The sequence below is a fragment of the Rousettus aegyptiacus genome, unplaced genomic scaffold (genome assembly GCF_014176215.1).
Source record: "Rousettus aegyptiacus isolate mRouAeg1 unplaced genomic scaffold, mRouAeg1.p scaffold_m13_p_7, whole genome shotgun sequence".
Taxonomy (NCBI): Eukaryota; Metazoa; Chordata; class Mammalia; order Chiroptera; family Pteropodidae; genus Rousettus; species Rousettus aegyptiacus.
Genome location: NW_023416310.1, coordinates 87774652 through 87798624, shown reverse-complemented (window position 1 = coordinate 87798624; position 23973 = coordinate 87774652). Strand labels below are relative to the sequence as shown.

At 41.2% G+C, this 23973-nt stretch overlaps 1 protein-coding gene and 1 pseudogene across 3 annotated transcripts in view; one reads left to right on the top strand and one right to left on the bottom strand.

Moving 5' to 3' along the window:
• The window catches only part of GRIA1 (glutamate ionotropic receptor AMPA type subunit 1), a 278498-nt gene that overhangs the window by 60859 nt on the left and 193666 nt on the right, over nucleotides 1-23973 (top strand). The gene's annotated exons all lie outside the window — the stretch shown is intronic.
• Nucleotides 1532-23973, bottom strand: part of LOC107521870 — a 55631-nt pseudogene continuing 33189 nt past the window's right edge.

Below are 23973 nucleotides of genomic sequence, written 5' to 3'. Positions count from 1 at the left end.
ATAAAAGCTTGGCGTCTTTGCTTTGCTATGAACCATCTGACCTTGGGAACACGACATCGCCCCTTCCTCCATTCAGAAATGAGGATTGTAAACTCCACCTGTCCACCTGTATACGTTGTTATGCAAATCAACTGAGATACTATAGGGTTTCCCTCAGAATCATCTGGAAGGCTTGTGACACCACCAATTGCTGGACTCCACCCCCACAGGTTCTGAAGGTTCTGATTCAGTAAATCAGGGGTGGGGCTCAAGAATTTATATTCCTCACAAGTTCCCAAGGGATGTGGATGTAGCTGGTCCGAGGACTGCACTGAAAACCGCTGTTCCGGGGCACTGTTGTTTTCTAAGCTATTACTCACAATTGGCTCAGAGTAATGTAAGCGTTTATTACATTTTATTCTGTTTCTAGCTCTTTAATGAACTCTATAGGGAATATGCACAAGTAGAAGACATCCTATTGGCTCTAGCTGTCCTTTTGTTATATTAGCCTTGCTCAGTCATGTGTAGTTAAAATAATGTGCTGATTTGATCTGTCCTCATATAGCTTCTACTCTTACTAGAGAGCATAACAAATTTATTAGAATGAGTTAGAACGATATTATTCATTGGCATAAGATCTAGTCATTTTCCAGTTGTCATTGTTTTTTTCTCCTTAGTAATCAGGCCTATGATCCCTAAAGGGCTTTTCTTTTCTCTTAACCTTTGATACAAAACTGCATCCTTAGGCCACTCTCCTTAAGCCACTCACCCTCTCTCTGCTCCTGTGACCATGTATATTAGTAGTTTTTAAAGGCAGTAGGTTGGATAGGATTTCGATTAGCATAAGAGAACAGATATCTATGTAAATGGATCTGGATGTTTCCTGCAACATCTGAAATGGACTGTTTCAGCCAACAAAACTGTAAATCACCTTCAGAAGGCTCCTTCTCCCCAGTGGAGTCTTTGCATTATTCATAGCCCCATTGCTACAGTACGCTCTTGTCTCATGAAATTACAGCCAATCACCATGCTCTCGCAGCCCGTCCCCTTTCTGCACACCATCCCCCTTCTTGGACTTTCATGCTTCACAGTATCCTTTGCACACTCTGTTCTTTGAACTTCTTTGGAAAGCAGTGTTTTCCAGAGCCTGGCTTCGGTCTGCCAAAAGCATTGCCTTTCTGTGATCATGATACATTTTAAAGTGTCTGATTCCTCTTTGAAAGAAGATAAGCAGTCATCCTAATTCCTTCAGACAATAGGGTAAAGAGAGCCCACCTCATCTCCACCTTCTCTTAAGCTATCACATGCTCTTTTTAGAATGAATCCCCATTTGGAATTGTCTGCCTGTGTTTTGTGGGGTGAGGCTTGTACTCTTCCTACATGTAGATCTGTTTTCTCTCTCAGGGACCCCAGACTAGCATCCCATGCACCCTGTTCACTCTGTATAGCATGATTTTTTTAAGGAAAAGAAAATTGAATTTATAAACCAGAATTACAAAAAAAAAAAAAAAAAAAAAAAGGATTTCCAGCTATTTTTGTCCATTCAGGCATTTTATTTGCACAAATATATTATATCCATAAAAAAGAATCCCAGAATTTTTTCTCCCATGTGTTTTCATCTTGCTTCTTCATTGGTCCATGATGCCTGCTGAGGTTGTCAGTACAATGAAACCAAATCAACGGATTAGGAGCAGGCTGTTCTGCCATTTTTCTAGATCTTTGAGTTGCACATCAAATCTGGGGCCGATCACTCCGCACATATTGAACCTGCCTGTAAGGTTCACAACAATTTCCCCAGCTCTGTGAGCATCAGTGGTTCCAGATTTGCTAATGTCACCACACTTCATCATCACAGTCAGAAACCGGACGATGACTTTGGAGCACAGCCTAATAAGAACCTGGCATTTGCCTCTCTTTTCAGCTTCGTTGATGCTCTTGAGAGCATTAGCCAGGACAATTCACCTGCACCATTATGGCAGCACAGAAGGATGGTGAAAAGAGCAATTTCTAGGTTCTTAAACCAAAACCATCGGAAGATTTGGCAGCAACAGACTCCCGTTGTCAAAGGTAACCCTGAAGGACAGAGTGCTGGCCGCCTCCTTTGCACAGGGCCCACGCTCTTCGGTTCGCTGCTGTCTACACCAGCTAGTGTCACTCATTTACATGACTGGCTTGCTGCCTGATGGTGTTTGAATTAGTGGCTTCTTGATACATTCATAAACACAGAGTTTGAGATCTGTAGCAGTCCGTTAGAGCAGAGATTTTCAAACATTGATGCACATAGAATCACTTAGAAGCTTCTACAAATTCCTATACCAAGAAGATTGTCTCCAATGCCAATTAAGTAAGAATCTCTGGGGTAAGACCCAACCATCAGTACTTCTTAATTCACTGGATGATTTCAATATGCAGACATATTTGAGAACCGGTAACATAGAGGAGTCCTTCTCAAACTTTATTGTGCATATGAATCACTTGGGGATCTTGTTATTAACGCAGATTCTAATTTGGTAGGTCTGTGTGGAGCCTGAGATCCAGCATTTCTTTTTATATTTTTGTCAGGTACAGAATTTATATGTGTTTCAAAAGATTGCAGTCAAGTTAAAGTGTGGAATTGATTCATAATAGGTTTTCAAGGCTTTGAATCATTTGCGTTTTAAAGCTTACATCAGACGCTGCAATGTTAAAGATAAATTATTTGCACTAATAGTGTCAGAGAATGATGAGTAGATCCAGCATTTCTTACAAGCCAAGGCTGCTGCTCTTAGGACCATATTTTGCATAGCAAAATCTTAGAGATCGTTCAGTCTGGTCTTACTCATAGGTTTAAAGGGATGCCAAGATAATGCTTTACTTATTTATAATAGTTAAGTATCTAAGGTTAAGCAGAATTTACTTTTTATTTTAAGAATTCACTTTTTAAAAAGTGAAATTGGGCAAGTTTCTTGTACCAAATATAAAAATAAACTCAAAATGTATTAAAAACTTAAATGTAAGACCTGAAACCATAAAGCTTCTAGAAGAAAACATAGGAAGTAAACTCTTTGACATTGGTGTTAGCAATATCTTTTAGATATGACTCCTCAGGCAAGAGCGGCAGAAGAGAAAAAAAAAAAAAACAAACAAATAGAATTATATCAAACTAAAAGGTTTTGCACAGCAAAGGAAATGAACAACAAAATGAAAAGACGACCTATTGAATGGGAGGAGATATTCACAAATGCTATATCCAAGAAGGGACTAATATCCAAAATATATTAGAAACTCATACAACTTAATGCCAATAATCATCATCATCATCATCTAATTAAAAAATAAGCAGAGGTTATAAATAGACATTTCTCCAAAGAGTACACACAGATGGCCAACAGCCATATGAAAAGACACTCAATGTCACTAATCATCAGAGAAATAAAAATCCAAACCACGAGATCTCACTTCACACCTTTCAGAATGGTTATCATTAAAAAATCAACAAATAACAAGTGCTAGAGAGAATGTGGAGAACAAGAAAGTCTCATACACTATTGGTGAGATTGTAAGTTGGTGCAGCCACTATGGAAAACAGTATGGATACTTCTCAGAAAATATAAAATAGAGCTGCCATTCAAACCAACAATTTCACTTCTTGGTATGTATTCAAACACAAAAACACTAATTCGGAAAGATATGTTCATTGCAGCATTACTTACAATAGTCAAGATATGGAAGCAACCTAAATGTCTATTGATAGATGAATGAATAAAAGAGGTAAAAAGGAATATAACTCAGTAATAACAAAGAATAAAGTCTTACCATTTGTGACAATGTGAATGGACCTAGAGGATATTATTCCAAATGAAATAAGTCAGACAGAGAAAGACACAGTATGATTTTATCTACATATGGAATCTTAAAAGAATGAACAAACAGAACAGAAACAGGCCCATAGATACAGAGAACAAGCTGATGGTTACCAAAGTGGGAGTAGTGGTGGAGAGATGCTTAAAACGAAATTTACTTTTATTAACATAAATGATGATGATGTCAAAGGAATGTCTATAACAAAGTGAATGTTTTTCCTCATTTAACTACATTCATTACGCCTTCTTGACTAAAAGACATAGGGTACGTCTTCAGCCCACAGAACACTATTCCACGCTAGTGATTCCCATTTTTCGTGCTGGTGAGTGAGGTGGAGATAAGGAAACAGATCCTCACCCAGCCCTCTGGGTTACTGCTCAAGATCACATATCCATGAACTAGAAGAGCCAATACACTGAGAAAAATAGTTTCACCTGCCTTTGTAAGTGGTCTAAAACCCTGAGAGATTTTTGTTTGATTGAATTTTGTCATATGGCAGCCTTTCTTTCAGGTGAGAATGAAGCAGTCAGCCAGGTCTAATTGCCTAGTTATACAAATGAATAGAGTAGGTAACTCTGTCAACAGTTTAATTTGAAGTCTGAAATTGGAGGGTTCAAGCTGGGACATATCCTGGGGCCAAAAGATTTCTTTCAGGCTGGCCATTTCTCTGAGCTGAAAAGGCCACCACGGTGGGTTCATTCTTCTAGATTCTTGTTTCCCAAAGTATTATCACGGGAAAACATGTGTCAGAATCCCTTGAGGTTCTACTTAATTTATATTTCCAGGCCTCACTCCAAGGGTTCTGAGTTAATAGGTCTAGGGCGGGAACCAGGAACTGGCATCTATAAGAAACTTTCATCCAAGAGGTTGTGATGCAGGTCGGGGGTCGGATGTAGAGAAATGTGGTGTGTTGGTAAAGGTCTTGTCTTCCATGCCTGCTGGTGTAGTGGCTCTTTTCTTCTGAACCAAATGCTGCAGCCTGGGAACTGATTAAAAGTAGGACTGTGCCAGGTACCCACGGAGTTTGGAAGGAGCCTCCTCATTTGTTAAATTATGACAGAGATCATGCATGATCCCTTTTGCTATCAAGACGTGCAGCTTGGAAGCCCAGTTATCAGTGGTGTGGCCATTTTCTTGGCACAGAGCAGCCCTGAGTTTTTCTTAATGTGCTTATTACAGGAGGGTGTGACATGGGGTAAAAATTTCTCTCAGGCTTTAGATTTTGAGGTCTTACTGCAGTAATTTTGTAATTTTTCAAAAAAAAAATTAATAATCACCCCTTTGGGTTTATCATAAAAGTCTCATACCCTGCTGTCCCTCATGAGATTCAGATGTACCTTTGGAGGATCCGCTCATTGGGTATCACTAAAACAGAGAGAAAAGCCCATTTTCTATGCATCTCTACTAATGGAGAAAAGTTTGAGGCACATCATTTTGGAAATTTGTACCATGAAATAATACATACACATAAATGATTAACAATCTATGTTTTAGTATTGGATATGTTTTTGTTACTATTATTGCTGCACTAAAGGAATACTGTGATTGTTATATAACCCCTCTGCCCAGCAGGTGTGCTCCCCGTTCTTGTGCCCCTCCACTGAGACTCACTGTTGCAATGTGTGGGCCAGGGAGGCCCTGAAAGGCATCTGGGCACAAGCATGTTCCTACATGGAGCCCAGGGCAGAAAGCCATTGTGTGGTCTCTGCGTGCAGATAAGTAGTTGGAAGGTGTCTGTGCATCTGACTTGGCCTGTCCAGGCTGGAGTTTCAGCCTGTCCGACAGACTGCTAAAGGGAACTCAGGTGTATGCGAAACAACTCAATAACTCTTCCCCTGCTGAATGTCAATGATTCGATCCAAAGGCAAAGAGGCTGAAATTACCCTGTCTGGTGACTAAGTTACAACCTGGAATTTTTGATCAGGAAGAATCTTTCATGTGATGGTGAAAGTGAAGGTAGAAACTAAAGTGATGATATTGATGATGATGATGGCATTTAGAGCACAAGCCAGTGTCATTAAGAGTTGATAATATATCGGTCACATGCCTTTTTCTGTTTAATCCTCACGCCAACCCTAAAAGGCATGGGTATCACTGCTTTTCTCATTTTACATTAAGAATCTTAGGCTTAAATCTATTCAGTGACTTACTTGTACACTTGTCACTATGGTGACACAGGTAATGCAGAGCCAGGGTTTGAACCCAGGTCCATCTGACCCTGAAGCCCATGCTGCTCTCCCTCACTGCACAATTATTATGCAGCTCCTTACTATAGCTTTCGTTTTGGAGGACATTTAACTGTTGCACTACACCATGCTCCTAGAGATATTCCTGATCTTTACAGTGTGGGAGCTGAAGTTGGTCATGTTAGAAATTCAGCTATGTTCCCATCTAGTCATGGCCAAGAAAGGCGGGTCTGTGAGAGCAGCTGGTGCCTCAAAAGTCCGTTCTTCCCAGCAGCTCACTTGATCCATATACAGGTCACCTCACTCCCAGTCCAGTGCTCCATCAAGACCTGGGAACTAAGTATTCCCTGGAGCTCTTTTAGTCAACTGAGAATAAACTAGAGTCAAAGACCTGAGTTAAAATTCCCTATCTTCAAGGCAGTAAGTCTCATTTTTCTTAGCTGGAATACTTAACTATGTGTTGAGTGTAGCATAGTGTTTAGAATATAGTAAGTGTGCAGCCAATATTGCTTGCAAGAATAAACATCACTAGTAAGGATTGTGACCTTGAAGACAGCATCATATTTTCTTTGTGTTCAATCTTTCTATCTTTGAAGTAAGTAGGTATGGTCTAGATGTTGCAGGATGCCTTTCCATTTCGAGCCTGTTTGACTCTAGAGCAAGAGTTCTTAACTCAAGATCTGAATATTGGTTCACATACGCTCTGTTACCTGATGCGCAATATCTTTAAAATAGATTTATTTTAGTATAATTTACACACAGTAGAAGTCACCCTTATTAAGTGTATAGTTCTATGAATTTTTGACAGATGTATATACTCATGTAGCTACCACTATAATCAAGATATAGAATACCTTAATCACACAAAAGTTTCCTCATGTATATTTGTAAGTAATATCCTCCCCAAATTCCAGCCCCTATAACCAATTCTCTTCGTATAATTTTGCCTTTTTCAGAAGGTCATATAAATCAATTCGTGCAGGACACAGCCTTTACAGTCTGACTACTCTTAGCATGATGCTTCTGAGACTCGTTCATGTTATTGTGGGCAGTAGTAGTTGGTTTCTTTTTATCGCTGAGCAAATATTCCATTGTATGGCTGTACCACAATGGATGCACCCACTCTGGCTGATGGACATTAGACTGTATTCAATTTGGAGCATTTACGAATGAAGCTGTGATAAATATTCATGTATAGGTTTTTCGCATATATTTTTAAATTTCTATTAGGTAAATACTGTGAAGAGTGGACCCATCAAGAATTTAAAAATTATTGAATATATATATATGTGTGTGTATGTGTGTATGCATACATGAATATATATATGTATATATATGTATATACATATATACATATATACATATATTCTTCCACCTCCCCACCTCTCTCCCAGTGGAGAGATTCTTCAAACATTTTTCTCAGATTCCCACGATGGTCCAAGGCTTACAAAATGTTAAGAACCACTGGCCTTGCTGTTGCTTCCTTTGGTCTATGTGGAGTTCTTGAAGCTTGGTGGCCTAACTTCTCAAGTGAAGTATTAACAAATTGAGAGGCAGCCTGGCTTAGTAATATAGGCATGAGATTAAGGTTGAGGTGCTGCTCCACCACAGTCTTGTCTTTTACTGTGTGACATTCCAGGACCTTGGCAACCCTGTCCACCGATAATGGGTTTGATGGCTAAGCTCCATTTCTTCCTCCTACATTGCCCAGGCAACATGTGCAAGCCTCTTCCCTGGCCTCCCATCCCTTTGGAACTCTGGCTTAGATACTAATCTCAGACCCTCCACAGCCCATCATTCAGGCTTGCCCTGCCCTCTCCAGAAACATGAGTACAGTACATAAAGCTCTCTACTCAGTTGCTTTCATTTTTCACTGTTTTCTGTGCCCAGAAGGAGGCATGCCAAGAAGGATGTTTATCAAAGTGCATCAAACTAGAACGGGGGACCCAGATTTCCATTCCTGCTTTTGCTACCCAAAGCTCACTAGACATGGGCAAATCACATCAACTTCTCTTGCTGAAAATCTTGAGTAACTTTCTAAAGTCCATGGGATAAAGACCTAAAGCGTTCACAAGACCTATAAGGCTTTAAATCAGAGGCCCCCAATCCCTGGGCTGGGGACTAGTACTGGTTTATGGTCTATTAGGAACCAGGCTGCACAGCAGGAAGTGAATGGCAGGCGAGCGAGCAAAGCTTCATCTGTATTTGCAGCTGCTCCTCAGCGCTAGCATCACCGCCTCTGCTCCTCCTCAGATCATCGGGCATTAGATTCTCATAGGATCGCTGGTCCCTGCTGCCAAAAAGATTGGCGACCACTGCTTTAAATGCCCTGGCCTTTGCTAACCTCTCCAGCCTGCACTCCTACCTCTCCTCCTCTGCAGTAACCTCCAATAATTTTCCCTCAAACCAGTGATTCGGAAGGTGCCATGGAGACTTTGGACATAAGCTGTGGGCCTTCGGTTTTAAGGTCCTGCAATATTTAACTGGGCAATCATGTTCCACTAAGTGGAGTTCTGAAGAAGCTCCCATGAAAGTGATTAAGCCAGAGAAGCAGAATACAGGCCTGCATGTATGTAGAAGACAGAGTAGCAAGGTCAATTTTCAGGCTGCTCCTAGGTTTCAGGCCAACGAACAGGGATTTTTTTTTTTTTTTTTTGGTTTGGTTGGTTTCTATATTTATGTAGCTTTTATTCTACTTAATTATGCAGGTTTTTCCATGACACATGACTTTAGAACAGCCTTGGAAGAGTAAAACGCTCTTCAAATAGCACTCATTTATTCAGTTGGCATTTATTAAACATGTGGAGAGAGTACAGGAATCCACTAAGACTTCAGAGCCTAGCCGTTGAGCAGCTTTTCCAGTTGAGGGATCATCGGGGCGACCATCTCTCTAGTGTCTTCTCTGTGCTCACGTCTTGCTTTGAGTTTCACATCCATCATCTTATATAGTCATTACAACAAGCTTAACACTATCCATATTTTACAGATAAAAAAGCTGAGGTTTACACTTTGTCACCTAAAGCTTGTGAAGCTGCTAACTTGTAGAACCTGGACTCAAACTCAACTGTCTATGATGCCAAAGCCCATCCATGTAACTGCCAGTTGCTCTGTGTGAAATCAGGTTCATTGCTCAACCTTATTAGGCCTCAATTCCCTCTGTGAAGTGGGATAAAAGATTGCCTTGGCTTACAGTGTTTGCAAGAATTGAAAAAGTAATTAATGTAAAGTATTTATCATAATGCCTGGCACACTGTATGTCTCGATGTAGTCTAGCTGCTATTATTCTTATCGTCATCGTCATCATCCTCATCATTATCGTTTGCCAAGAGAGGTATATGCAAAGTACTATAGTGGCTCAAAGGGGGAGGGCAATTATTTTCATCAAGAGGAGAGTCAAAGGCAGTGCAAGAATTAGTGAAAGTTCATCAGAATTTGAACTTAACCTTGAAAAGAGAATGTATACACAGAGATCTGGTGTCAAAAAGACTTTCCAACCGAAGAAACAGCACGAGAAAAAGCAAAGAGATAGAGAACACTAGTAAAGACTAGAAATCATGCATAGACCATGTGGCTGACTGACGCGTACCTAAAGAAAGGAGATGCCTCGGGGTGAGGGTTTTGAGATCCAAATTGAGTATAGGCTTGGTTTTGTACAAAGAATGGAAACACTGAAGGTTTATCAGCAGGAGAGTGAGCAAACAGAGCTACGACCTAGGAAGATTTGGCAGGCCATCTGTACCCGCTATGGCTGGGTGCACGTGAGGTGGTTGCAATACAGGAGACTTTGGAAGGACCAGGTCATGAAAAGCCTGACCCAGTACAGTGCCTTGTCCAGTTAGCAAGACCTATTCTGGCTTTGCATGGGGAAAGAGGATCTGTGACCTGAGTCAGCTTTGTGAAATGCCCCAGGATTTAAAGGTTCTTGCAAGATGCATTTTCAACTAGTCATAATGCTTTAATACCAGTCCCTTACTTTGCTGTGTTAATTTGCAATTCATGCACATCTTTAAAGTCCATTGGATTCTCAGAACAACTCTGTGATGAGGGAAATATTTTGACTTGTGAGCTTATTGAAGGTAAAGATTGTGTGTTATGCTTTTTTTTTTTTCATATTCAACAAGTCAGTGAACGAGTGAGTGTGTGTGTGTGCATCACTGAATGAGTGACTCTGCACCTGACTCAGGCAACTGAGGAGAGGAGATAGGACCTCATGGTTGGAACACATACTACTGAGACTTGAACCCAGGGTTTCTCATCTTTTCCAATTTTGCTATTTTTGCACTTCACCAGTTTTCACTTATCCTTCCTCAAAAGGGTGCTTTCCAAGGTGTTTTCCAATAAAGACACAATTTAATGACTAAGAATCCTGCTTGCTTTTTCACATTTTCTTTGTCTTCTCAAAAGAGGAGCTTTGCTTTTTCCCTTTTAAGTCAGTCGCAGAGGGGGTGTTGGCTTTGTACCCTCTGAGAGCTGGTTTTCCAGCCCCGTACTCAGCTGCTGATGTGAGATAATGAAGCTTAGCCTTCAGAGATATGAAAGGTACCAATTGTTTTGTTCTCCAAGCATTCGGCAGCAGTTGTTATTGTCTTATTTTCTCTTAGAAAGTATTCTTCTCCTTACAGCAAGGAGCATGTAGGATGGAAGGTAGAAGGAGGAAGTCAGGTTAGTCTATGCTTCAGAGGCCTTGAGTAGTTTAGGGGAAAAAAATGAAATAACACAAAACTCTAACTTCATGTTGTTCTCTGTGACTTCCACCTCCCACTGCCAGTCTACTCTTTCTATCAATATGTATAACATTGGTTGTAGAGCAGATCAAAAAATTCTCTTTTCTCTGGGGTGTGTAGTCAGTCCATCTTGAAAAGAAGGAGCATAACATAGAAATTCATTATGCCCCCCCCCATTTCTGTCCTTCCTCTCCCCTTCAGGAATAATAAAAAGAAGCTGGATTGCAAAAAAGATTCTTTTAGCTCAAATTGGTCTTTTTCTATTAGCGTCTTGGCTCTCAGGGGAGAAAAAAAAAAGCAGATATATTATAAATAGCATTGTTGAGGGCACTAAATGCTAATTAATAAGATTTTCTATTTGTGCAGTGCTTTTACAAATAGAAACTTGTGCTACTGGGTTTTGATCAATTAAAGTGGGGAGCTATTTTGTTTGCTGTATAAATCATGTCTGCTTGCTGAAGGGTGAATCAAGATCAAGGTTTGACTGCACAGTTTAGGGTCCTCACCTTGGTTGGGTCTAGAGTCTGAGCCTTGCCAGTGCTTCCAAAATGATTAGGTTCAAGGTGCCTGCATCACAGCAACTGCACCTTTGAGAGTTTGCCCTATAACCGTTACTGGGGTGGCATCTGTTTGCCAGGTTAAACATCTAGTCACGTGGACTGGACCCTGGAGTCTCTGGACAATGCGGCCTTTCCCAGTAATGAGGAGCCCAATTCTGAATTGTTTTTAGTTTTTGTCAGCACAGCACAGTGATTAAGGATGTGGGGTTCGGAATCAGACAGATGTTGTGTATTAGTTACTTGCTGCATAACAAATTATCCCCAAACCTAGCGGCTTATAACAACGATAATTATCAATTATCTCTTATGGCTCTGTGGGTCAGGGATTCAGACAGAGCACAGCAGAGATGGCTTGTCTCTGCTCCACAGTGTCTGACATCTCAGCTGGAAGACTCGGGAACCAGAGACTGAAATCATCTGAAAGCTCATTCGCTGTCACGTGGGCTTTGCTGGAGCTGTCAGCTGGGACACCTACATGGCCTCTCCACACAGCCTGTACTTTCTCACAACACAGTGACTGGGTTTCATGGCTTAGCCTGGCTAAAGTTCTGGCAGAGACCATGACATTATGATGCCTCATTGAAAGTTATCCCAGCAACGGAGAGTAGATGGCCAGAATGGCAAAAAGAGAGAAAACAATGGAAGTAAAGGAGACCAAAGGTGGCCATGTTGGTCTAACACTGCTTCAAAGAACCAAGAGACAAAAAAATTATAGCCTCCCCTCCTCGTCATGTCTGTGTATAGTGTAGACATGGAAGTATTAGGAAGTTGTAGCTTAATAATGAATTACCCAGCGAACAGCCCCTTCCCTCATTCCAGGTTCACCATTATACCAAACTAACAGTACCTGAGCACACCCCTTGCCCAAGGATGCTTACAAGGACATTCTGACTTAATTCCCACAGTAAACTGATGAAGCCCATATCACAGTTTTCACTTCCTTTTTTCTGGACCAGAACTTTGAAAATACAGAAACTTCCCAGCACTGTGTGTATAAACAACAGTGGTAGGACAGGCACGGGATAGACATTTCCATTCCGAAAGGGAGAAATCGGAAAGAGGAAAGGAGTGACAGGTCCCATGTAAGTCCAAAACCTAAGGGGACAAATAATGTTAAACCTTAAGGCTCTAGAATAATTCTCCTTGTCTCAATGCTCTGCCTTCCAGACCCACTGGGAGGGGTAGGAGTGGGCACAGAGGGACAAGGTCACCCCCCACTGCTCGGTGGGATGGCCCTGCAGCAGCTCCCTGCTGAGGTCCCATGCTTGTGGCTCTTCTGGACTGGGGTTCATGCCCACAGCTCTCCCAGGGTCCTCGACTCTGCCAGGGAGACTCGTCCTTTGAAATCTAGGTGGAGGCAGCCATGCCATAGTTCACTGCAGGAGCCGCAATCCTGAGTCACTGGGGTAGTGGGTGGTGGAGGTGGGGAGCATCCCGGCCCACTGAACTAGACAGGAGTCCCCACTGTTCAAAACCACTCTGTCCCCGCACCTCAGACGCTTGCACTCTGGGCCCGTGATGGGAGTGGCAGCCCTGGTGTCTTCTGAATCCCCTTCGGTGTCATTCGTTTATTACCTTGAAGAACAGCTCCTGGCTTCTGCTGAGCTGGCCGCTCCATACTAATCTCCTTATCAAACTCACTCCTGGCCACACCCTTAGGGGGTGTCATTTTTGGCAATAATAGATAGGCCGGGAATTTTCCAAATCTTTAAGTTCTAGTTTCTTCCTCTCTAACAATTCTCTCACATAAGTCATTTTTCTCCTCTTACATTTTACCATCACCAGTCAGGAGGAGCCAAGCCTTACTTTCAACTCTTTGTTTAGAAATTGCCTCGGCTAAATGTCCAATTTCATGGCTAGCAAGTTCTATCTTTCACAAAACACTAGAATGACACTAGAACACAGACATGACTTAGCCAAGTTCTTTGACACTTTACAACAAGGATCACTTTCCCTCCAGTTCCCAGGAGCAGGTTCCTCATTTTCTCATTCCTGTCCAAGACCACATCAGAGTAGACTTTACTGTCCATATTTCTACCAACATTCTGTTCAGAATGACTTAGTTTTTCTCTGAGAAGACTGAGACTTTCTCTATAGCTCTGCCATTTTCTTTCTGTTCTCACCAGAATCACCCCTAATCCGTTCACAGCAATATAGGCTTTTCTAGCCAGTACCTCAAAACTCTTCCAGCCTCTACCCATTACCCACTTCCAAAGCTATATCTTTAGGTAGTAGATGTTAGAGCAACACCCCCACTTCTCAGTACCAATTTCTATCTTAGTCCATTCAGGTTGCCATAACAAAAATACCATAGACTGAGTGATTTAAAGAGCAAACATTTATTTCTCAAAGTTCTAAGGGCTAGGAAGTCCAAGGTCAAGGTGACGGCCTGCTTCTTGGTTCACAGATGGACTGTATTCTTACCGTGTCCTCACCTGTGGAAAGGGCCAAGGGAGCCCTCTGAGTATATTATAAGGGCACTAATACCGTTTATGAAGAGGTCACTCTCATGACCGAATCACCTCCCAAAGTCACCACCTCCAAATACCACCACACTGGAGACAGGTTTCAAGGTATGATTTTGAGGAAGACACAGATATTCAGTATTTAGCAGGTGCTCTCAAACATAAGAACTGAGCAGTGGATTTGTGTTCTTGTCCCATCTTTTCTTGCTCAAGGATCCACAAACAGACAGTGATAGAGCTAAAACTAACACCCAGACCTCCCAACTCCTAGCTTAGCAGCCTTCCCATTAAACAAGGGAGATGAAGCAGTCCTCACCCATTAACTGATGTGGCGATCACTACTGACCATTGATGTAACTGAACTTTTCCTCAATTCACCTTATTTAAGAAGTCTTAATATAGTTGCAGACATTGGGCATGAAAATCAAAGAAGAGAAACTCTAGCCTCTTGCTAATTTAAGTACAATTCACAGGTCAGCAGCATCAGCATCAGCTGGAAACTTGTAAGAAATGCAGAATCTCAGGCCCCACCCCAAACTCACTGAATTGAAATGTTTTAATAAGGCCCCCATGTAATTTGTATATATGCTAAAGCTTGAGAAGCCATTATCTAGTTTGTCAAAATATCATCAGAGGTAGTCGAGTGATTCAGATGGTTTTTGATGGGCTTTCACTGAATCAGAAGACTACTGATGTTAGTTTCACTAAGCTCTTATTATAACTCCATCTTGGTTTATTTCTTTCCTTGACTTCCAGTGAGTCTTGACTCAAAAAGTCCTATAAAGTTTTTTAAAATTACAATTCACATCCTTCCCTTTCCATTCTTACAGCCGCCACCTTTGTCTTGGCCCTCACTACCCTGTACCTGGACAAGCACAGCTATATCCAAACTTATCCTCCCACCCTCTTCATGCCCTCTATTCGCCTCAAACTTTCTGACTCTCAAACTTTTTCTGCCTTTTTCTGCCTGCCTTCAAGGTAAAATTCATATTGCAATTCTGGTATGAAGGAAGACCTTTACATTCGAACCCCCAAAATACTTTCCCGTAGAATCTTGTTTGCATATATGTTTCAATGCCCGTGCCTTTGTTCACGCTCTGGAATTCCCTTTCCCTCCTCCTCTACTGCCTTCAAGGCTCTGCTAAAATCTCACTTTCATCATGAATGTTAGATCTACCCAGGCCACGGTTGCTTCTGAGGTCCTGCGGCACTCGTTACCTATACCAGTGTTTAACTGCATTGTAATTTCAGGTACAAGCATGCACCTCACAACTAGATTGTAAGCTCATGGAGGACAGGGACCATGTCTTTATCCTTTTACTCATTTCCAGCATCTGACAAGGCACCAAGCCCATAACAGGTAATCAGAAAACATTTGGCTCCTAAATCTGATGAAGTTATGAAATACTATCCAGATTTGCAAGCATGTCACTCCTACTAATTTGTCTCCTCTAAGGGTCCATGCTACAGTTCAGCAATTATGTAAACAACATTGTTTATGAAACCAACCATGGGTAGGCAGCCTCAGGTCAGCCAGGCAGTAGGCACTGGATCCAGTCCAGAATTACAGGCCAAATAAAAACTGCGAATCTTTATTTCAAGAACCACTGTGTTCTAGCAAACCAAGCTCTGGGTGTCAGAACACCAGGTATCCTTGCCCACCTTCCCGCTGTGGCACTCGATGCCAGCTGCTTCTGAGCAGCTGTGACAGGCACAGAGTCCCAGCTGGACTGCTCGCAGCTGAGCAGCTCCAATGCAGAACGCTGAAAACATAGACCCTAATTCTGTATTTTAATAAACTTTTGTGTTTGCTTAGTACTTCCTTCTTGAGACTGTTGTCAATAATGTCTGCTGGTCACTTGGTTCAGTATGTTGTTGTTGTTGTTATTATTATTATTATTATTATTATTTTGTATATGGCTTAATTTTCCTACTGATGAGCATCATCGGACTGTAAAGGTTCCTAATAGACATTACTACTAACAACCTTTTCTGTGTATATGTAAACTCCTTTGAACCTCATACACCTAAAGAGACACAGAAGAAAAGTACCATCAAACCCATTTTTATAACCGGGAAAACAGAGGCCCAGAAGAGTGATCTAACTTGCCCAAAATTGCAAATGGTAAGTTTGTCTCAGAGCTTGGACTAGAGTCCAGGCTTTATGAACCCAGGGTTAAAATTCAGTTAAGAGACTCAGTGCAAGCTTACTGGTTATTAAAAGTAGGCAAGTTAGGGTTTGAACCCAAATGACCTTCCTCTGGACTCCACACTCTTACCCAACAACCAACATAGCCTATCAGATGATCCACGTTGATTCATATAAAGAAATATATTTGCCATTTTTGTTCTCAGCCAGGTTTGCCAGAATTGGGAGCAGTATCCTCTGTGTTTGAGAACACTTACTATCTTTCTCTTCAAAATTATCCCTTTAACAACAGTTATATCTGGGAGAGAAATAAGAAACCTATATAGATGTTAATTGGCTCTAACATCTCTGTAAGTTAAGAGGCTTATGTATTTCCTATAGGAAGCATCTAGAACATGGATCATGCAGTCATCTGAGAGTTTTACCAACCCACCAGCTTCTAAATGGTTCCATTTCAATTTACAAAGGACATCTGTGCTAAGGACAGTGTCTTGAAGGCTAGGCTTTTAGGGAGGCAACTGTTTTCTCATGCATCATTGAGGATGCAGTACAAATTAAATTATTTTACCCACATCAAAGCAGGGAAATGAAGAGTCAGCGAGTATTCTAGGAAGTCTATGGTATGATGGTAAACAACTAAATTTCTGGTATCAGACTACTTAGGTATAAATCACTGCTTTATAACTTGAAAGCTTTGTGACCTTTGACAACTTCACTCTGCTGCACCTCAATTTTCTTATCTGTACAATAGGGATCAATATGGTGCCTACTTCACAAGGCTGAAATGATAACTAAATGAGAGGATGAGTAAAAACTGCTTGGCCCAATACCTGGCACATAAATAAGTGCTTCATAAAAACATTATTATTATTATTATTATTATTATTATTATTATTATTAGATACTTCTTAATAATTACTATAGTCAAATAAAATGAAGAGTCTTCCTCATCTTTCATACATATTTATAGAGTGTCCTTGTCTCAGGTCTGAATGAGTAATTTTTCTGATTTGCTAATACCAGGAGTCCATTGTACTTAACTGAGATGAGGAAAGAAATGAAGGCTGGAGTGGAGAACCGGCCTGGTCATACCAGGGTTTCTCAACATCGACACTTTGGGTTGGATAAGGCTTTGCTGTGGGGGGGGCTGTTCTGACTACTGACGGACATTCAGCAGCATCCCTGGCCTCTACTCACTCTAAGATGCCAGTAGAAACCCTCCCTTCCAATGTGTGAGAACCAAAAACATCTCCGGTCATTGCCAAATGTGCCCTGGAGGGCATAGTGCCCCCAGTTGAGCAGCACTGATTTACACTGTGCATTCTCTCATGACAGGGACGTACAGTCATGGCATGGCCAGCGACAGACCAAGACAGAGGAGGGAATTCTTTTTTCCATAAGTTGCTACATAGTATTTTAGGATCCATCTCTGTCACAACTACTGTAGCATGGCAGTAGCCATAGGCAACACATAAACAAATACATTCCAATGAAATGTAATTTATAGGAACTTAGTTTGAATTTTGTATAATTTCTATGTGTCACCAATGGTTTTTTTTTTTTCAACTATTTTAAATGATTAAAACCATTTTTAGCTCATAGGCCATATGAAAACAGGTGGTGGATTGGATTGATTCATGGAGCCATTTTTGCTACCTCTGGGATATGGAGTACATGAGGCCCTAGGATACACATGGTACTTACTTCTCCTGAGGACATCAAATTAACTTTAAAACATCTGGAGAACACATTTTTTAATTAAAATAAATATCGCTATATTTGGAGTATAACTCAAACCCACATGAATTTTCAAGACAAAACATGATATTTCAGAGTAATGTCTTGCTTCCTGTGGGTTTCTTGGAGTTACGTCTCAGATCCCTGGAGGCCAACCTTGTCATCATCCTCCTCTGCTCTTAGGCTACTTTAGTGGAAAATTTTGAGATATTTACATTGTAAATGAGAAACTAACTCACAGAAGAGCCTTTTGGACTTCTCATAACTGATTGTCCCTGGACGGGGCCCCAAAATTCCCCTAGAAGTATTGTAGGGGCCTTAGTAGTTTTTTGATGTACTTCACCCAGAGAATGTTGGTGTACTATGTGATTGTTTAATCCAAGGTGGTTCCTATAAACTCCTTTTGAAAATTTTAAGTGCTTTCTTCATACATGTGGGGTCAGGAGTCTATTCACTCCTCTTGCCAGCTAAGCAGCATGTGAACTACCCAGCATGGCATGTACCCAGGAGATTAACAGATGGCACAGGCTCCATGCTCAGGAAGCTGAACTTTTTCTGGTGATATTAGGGCTTATTCAATTCAAATAGCCCCGCTAGAAAGATATAGTGACAGAAAGAGCATTGAATTGGCAAGCAGGAGGCTTCTTTTCTGGCACCCCCTATGCCTTTTATCCTGAATGGACAAGTTCCTTTACCTTTTAGGTGAGTTTTCTCTCCTGGTCAGAGTGCTTTTCCTGAGAAGGATTCTGAGGCACCATCCACGCTGAGCTGGGAAGAGTGCCGCAAATGATCAAAGCTGCCCGCCATCGGCAGGAAATGAGGGAGTGGCTAGCACAAATGCCGGGGTGTCACCATGCTTAGTCTCAGTCATCTCGATGGTCCCTCCTGACTGGAACAGCTTGATCACTCTGATGGCATGGTTCTGTGGTACTGATCAAATCCGAAGGAGGAGAGATCACTGTGGGATGCAAGGTTGTTCGGGGACCACTGCATGGTGGAGGCGGGAGGGTGGTCAGGACTTCGAAGATGTTTTTTCTGCTTCACAGCTGGGGTCCAGTCGAGGACATTTTGTGCTGACTCGGGTTCTGGTTGCCTCTAGGCTTAGCGCCTTCTACTGTGGTGTTGGCATGGTAAGAGGGAGGCATGCGGGGGCTATTGTGTCCCTGCCATTCTCCTGAGCCCTCATGAAAGGGAATGTCTTCTTAATGAGCCCATCCCAGAGAGCCTTGCCTTTCGGATAAACAAATAAGCATCAGCAGGAGATGTTCATAAAAGAATTGGGAAAAAATAAGGCCACTTTGAGTGACGGCCCAAATAAAGGAGACCTAAGAGGTCCGAAGTTAGCAGCTAATGAGCACATCTCCTCATCTGTGCTTTCTGGGCCAGGACATCTACTATTGAGGATGCCAAGAATGTGTGTGTCTTATTTATACAGGAAGAGGCCTTTCTGGCCTCTGTCCCAGTCCTTTTCTACTTTATTTTTTATGTTGGGGGTGAGGGCCTGCCTGGAAGATATTTGTAAGGTGAGAAGAAATCTAATTTCAATGTAAAGCAATTTACTTATCTTTCTAACTTACACACACACACACACACACACACACACATATATACATATACATACATGTGCATGTATATGTATATATCATCAGTTCTCATTGAGAAAGTGGGGATGGAAATACAACTCTTCTCCAAAATTGTTGGGAGGACCTAATAGGAAAGTACTTAACACTGTGTCTAGCATTTAGACAGCATGTGATACATGTTGGCTACAATCATTATTACTTTGAGTCATCATCATCATCTTTTTCCCATATGGAAATACACAGAAAAACATCTAGAGACACGGAATCTAGTTCCAGTTCTGCCATCAGCTTCCTGTGAGATTTTAGACAAATCATCTCTGTCAATTGAGAGTATTGGACTTCAGTCTTTCTTCATTTAGTAAACATCTTGGAAGACCTTCTAAGGGCCAGGCTCTGTTGCAGCCACCAGACATATAAAAACAAATAAGACCATTTGTGCACTCAAAGGACTGCAGGTATAATGTGGGAGACAGACAGGTAATGCATGTGACGGTATAATGTGAGACTTACTCTTACTGTGATGATGCATGTCACATGTTCTGGAACCCTAGGTAAGGAACCAGTAAGACTAAAGTTCTGACCCAGTCTAACCTTCTATGTGTCTAAAACAAAGCATCTAGAAGACAAGCTGAATGGTTAGAGGAAGAAGAGGTCACCTAACTGGGAAAGGGCCTAAAACCCAGGTCTTCTCCTGCTTGGGCCAGAGTTCTCATTGAATACCAACCTGCATTAAAATAACCTTCCAAAAATATGGATGTGCAGAGAGATGACATGGTGATTAAAAACTGGGGTGTTGGAACAAGAGACTTCAATTTGAATTTCAGAACAGTTATTTTGGTAGCTCGATGTCTTTGGGAGGTGGTTTAATCTCTCTGAGCCTTGGTTATCAGCAAGAAGGGCATTACTTTCATACCTGCTATGCCTATCAGGTGAAGAGAGGGAGACTATTTTGAAACCTAGGTAAACTGTGACTTATATAATTCTAGCTTGCAGTTGTTTCTGTTGTTATCCTTAATAATAATAAAAATAAGAAATACCCTGCTATGTTATAAAAAAATAAAAATGCTCAATGGCCAGTAATTGAATTTGGGTGTCCAAAGCAGGTAAGGATATTGTCTCTCAACAATCCATATTGTTTTCCAGGAGAATAGGCTAAGTGTAAGCTTCTTTGTAATTTAATACAAAGCAATTTTAATTTTTATATCTTGGGTATACATGAAAAACAGAAGGGAGAAAAGGAGGGAGAGAGATTCTATTTCTCTTTAAAGCTAATCAGATAAATAATTTAAGGTAAGAGTCTTGTCACCTGAACTCTGATTAACTGAAGTGTCAATATGCTGTTGTGATAGGAACCCCTGAAGTACATGATGGATTATCCAGTGGTGGAAAGGAAGGGTAAACAGCTGTAGTAAAATAAAAGCCTTTGTTTGAGGCAAAGCAAAGGAGAGGCAATATAGGAGAAATATAATAAAGGTGGGTGTAAGAGAAGAAACTTGGGTTCTAATTCTTCTAGGTACATGACCTTAAACACATCTCTTCCTCTCCTTGGCCTCAAGTTTTCCTATCAGTACAATTTAGGCCTCGGTCTAGATAATCCCTAGGGTTCCTTTCAGGTTTACCAGACTACGATATTTCAACCTGTACGATGTTAAAGCCATAATAGAGAGCTCGTGCATGCCTGACCGATAAACTGAAAGGGAAACAGACTCATAAAACCCACTGATTCAAATTAAATAGAGAATTCATGTTGACTTAGAACTGGCAATCTCAGGCTTCTAAATCACACAGAGACTCTGTTTAATCCTGGGATGGTCCCTCGGGCATTATCTTTCTAGCTCAGTAGTGCTTCACTTAGAGCTCCAAGAGAGACAGAGACAGAGATAGAGGGGTGGGGGAGAGAAAGAGAGAGGGAAGAGCACTGTTTTAAAAAAGCAGAATATGCCTGAATTGCCTGGAGATCTGTCCTGTAACCCCCACCCCAGGTGTAGGCAAGGAGACCATGAAAGACTCAGCTAGGTCTTAAATATTGATTACCTAACTGCTTAACTCTTTATGGCCTGATTTTCCATCCTCAGTGGAAGTCAAATGCAATGATCTTATATAGGGAAATAAATAACAACTTGCACACAGTTTGTTTAGTAGTGCTGTTTATGATGTTTAGGACTGACAAGGGTAGAGAATTCAACAAACCTACAATCCAGCACCACAGACTATAAATTTACCCCTTGAGAGTTAGGGAAATCCTAGAGTCTGAGAAAGGTCATTGAACATCAACACAGAAGAGACCTTACATAGCTTCCAAAATCTGTGGTGCTCGAGATGAGAAACTGAGGCACAGAGAGGATTCAGGGCTTTCCCAGAGTCAGTCGCTCAGAAGTCTCAGCAGAGCTGGGACTAGAACTCAGAACTAGAACTAGAATGAGAATGAGAACTCCAGTACAGAATCATGAAGGTTCCTGTGGCCTTTCCCACAACACAGGCCCAGTGACTCCCTGACCTTCCCCGACAGAGGTGTAGGAGCGCTTTCTTTTCTTTTCTTTTCTTTTTTTTTCAGTATAATGTTCAAAATGAATTTAGGATTCCCCTTAGGGACGAGGGACACCAGCCAACTTAGACCACAATTAGACAAAGGAGTATTGGATTTGGAAGGCTCGGTGAGGCCTTGTGTACAGAAGGCCTTTATACACACCACTAGCACTTGTGGGGAATACGTCCATCCAGAGACCCAGCTGCTGTGTGCAATACCTATTGAATCAGGTACAGGGAGTTGTGCTGCAATGGAAACTGGACTAGGAGTCTGAAGACCTCATTTCTAATCCTAGTTCAACCACCTGCTAGTCGCCTATCCTTGACATTCCATTTAAATTCTGTGAGCCTCAGTTCCCCCATCTTTAAGACAGAGATGATGATGACAGTATCTGCTGAGCAGAATTAATTTGATCTCAATGAGCAAAAAAATCCTTTTTTTAAAGAAAAACTAAGGTGTGGATATAAGGATGACTTTCTAGGGTTTAGTTCATATGCAGTGCAAGAATTTAGAGAGAATAAATATAAGTATCCTGGAAGATTAGAAAATGCTTGCTAGGATAGATTTGGAAGAAACTGAGCCTTAAACAAGAGGTTGGATTTGCATACAGAGAGAGGAGATGATGAGAATGGGTAAAAGGTAATGAGAAAGTAGAGACAATTGCCTGAGCAAAAGTCAAAAGACAGTTTGTGATTGTTCTAAAGCTTTGGACTCTTTACTTCTGTTTCAAATAATATTCCAATCATTGACACCTCCATTCAACAGTGTTTTTTATTTTAATCTTCCTGAATTATTCTCCTGGGGAGGGGTGGGGACTCTTTATTGAAACGAGTCACTTCTTAGAGACTTTTATTCTTCCCTTTTATTGAAATTTTTGTTAAAATATATTAATTGTTGAAAAAAAAAAAGTAAAGGCTATATCCAGATAATTCCTCAAATGAGCAGGCTTAGCCTTTAATTATATCATGTTTCCTTCCTCCCTTGCTCTTCACTTGCAAAATTGTACTACTAATAATCATAATTCCTTCTGTGTGTTTTAGACTGTACAGTTTGCAAAGGGTTTTATCTGTGTTGCCACCTTTGGCTCTCACTGCAAGCCCACGCATTAATTTAGGTTGTCTGAGTTTTGAGTGGTCACTTAATGGCTGGTACTTCATCTGATACATAGTAAGCACTCAATAAATATTGGATGGATGGATGGATGGATGAGAGAGGGGGACTGAATGAGTTGATAGCTATTCTGAGTAGCTGCCCTATTTTATCATTTTCCCCTCAGTGACAATCTCAGCTTCGGCAGGGAGCCCAGGGCACAGAAAGCAGCATGTCCTGCAGTCATTCACCTCTGGGCTATCCCAGAGTCTCTCTAATGGAGGTGGGCACCAAACCTGTCTGCCATAATCATGTGATGTAGGAAATGTAGCAAATTTCCCCTGAAGCAAGGCCCTCAACCACCAAGACTATTTATACAAGAGACTGTCCCCTTTCGCCATCTGTGTGAAAGTGTGTTTGGAGTCTCTCCCTCATTTGAGAAAAATAGAATCGGTGCCCATTCCCATCTCAAGGCGTGGAGTTGAAAGTATCCATGCTTGGGAGACTATGTAGGATAAAGAGAAGGATCAAAAACTAGATAGAAGTCAGAAGACCTGGGTTTGAGACCCAGGTCCAAAATCTATAAACTTCATTCATTCATTACCTCTTGGATTCCTACCCTGCTACAGGTCCTGCCAGTCTTTGAGAATATAGTAGTAAATAAGAGGGACAAGGTATCTAACTTTGCAAATCTTAGTTCAGATGGGGTAAGATGAACAAAATCAAAACAAAACAAAAACAACAATAAATAAGCGACTAAATACATGCAATAATTGTTAAGACATAAATGCTCTGAAGAAAAAAAGCAACATGCTAATAGGAGATAACATGAAAATATTGTTTAAATAGTGTGGTCAGTGAAGACCATCTCTGAAGTGGTGATATTTAAGTCCAGTCTTAAAGGCTGAGAAGGTACTAGCTCTACCAAAAACAACAAAAACAATAACAAACAAATCAGTGGGGAAGATTATTCCAGTCAGAGGGAAGAATTTGTGCAACGGTCATGAGGTAGGAAAAAGCTTGGTGGTGGAGTCTGAGGAACAGAGGGGAAACCAGGCAGCTGGAGTGTTTCCAGTGAGGGAGAGACTGACAGGAGATTAAACTGGGAAGAAAGAGAAGGGACCGGATCAG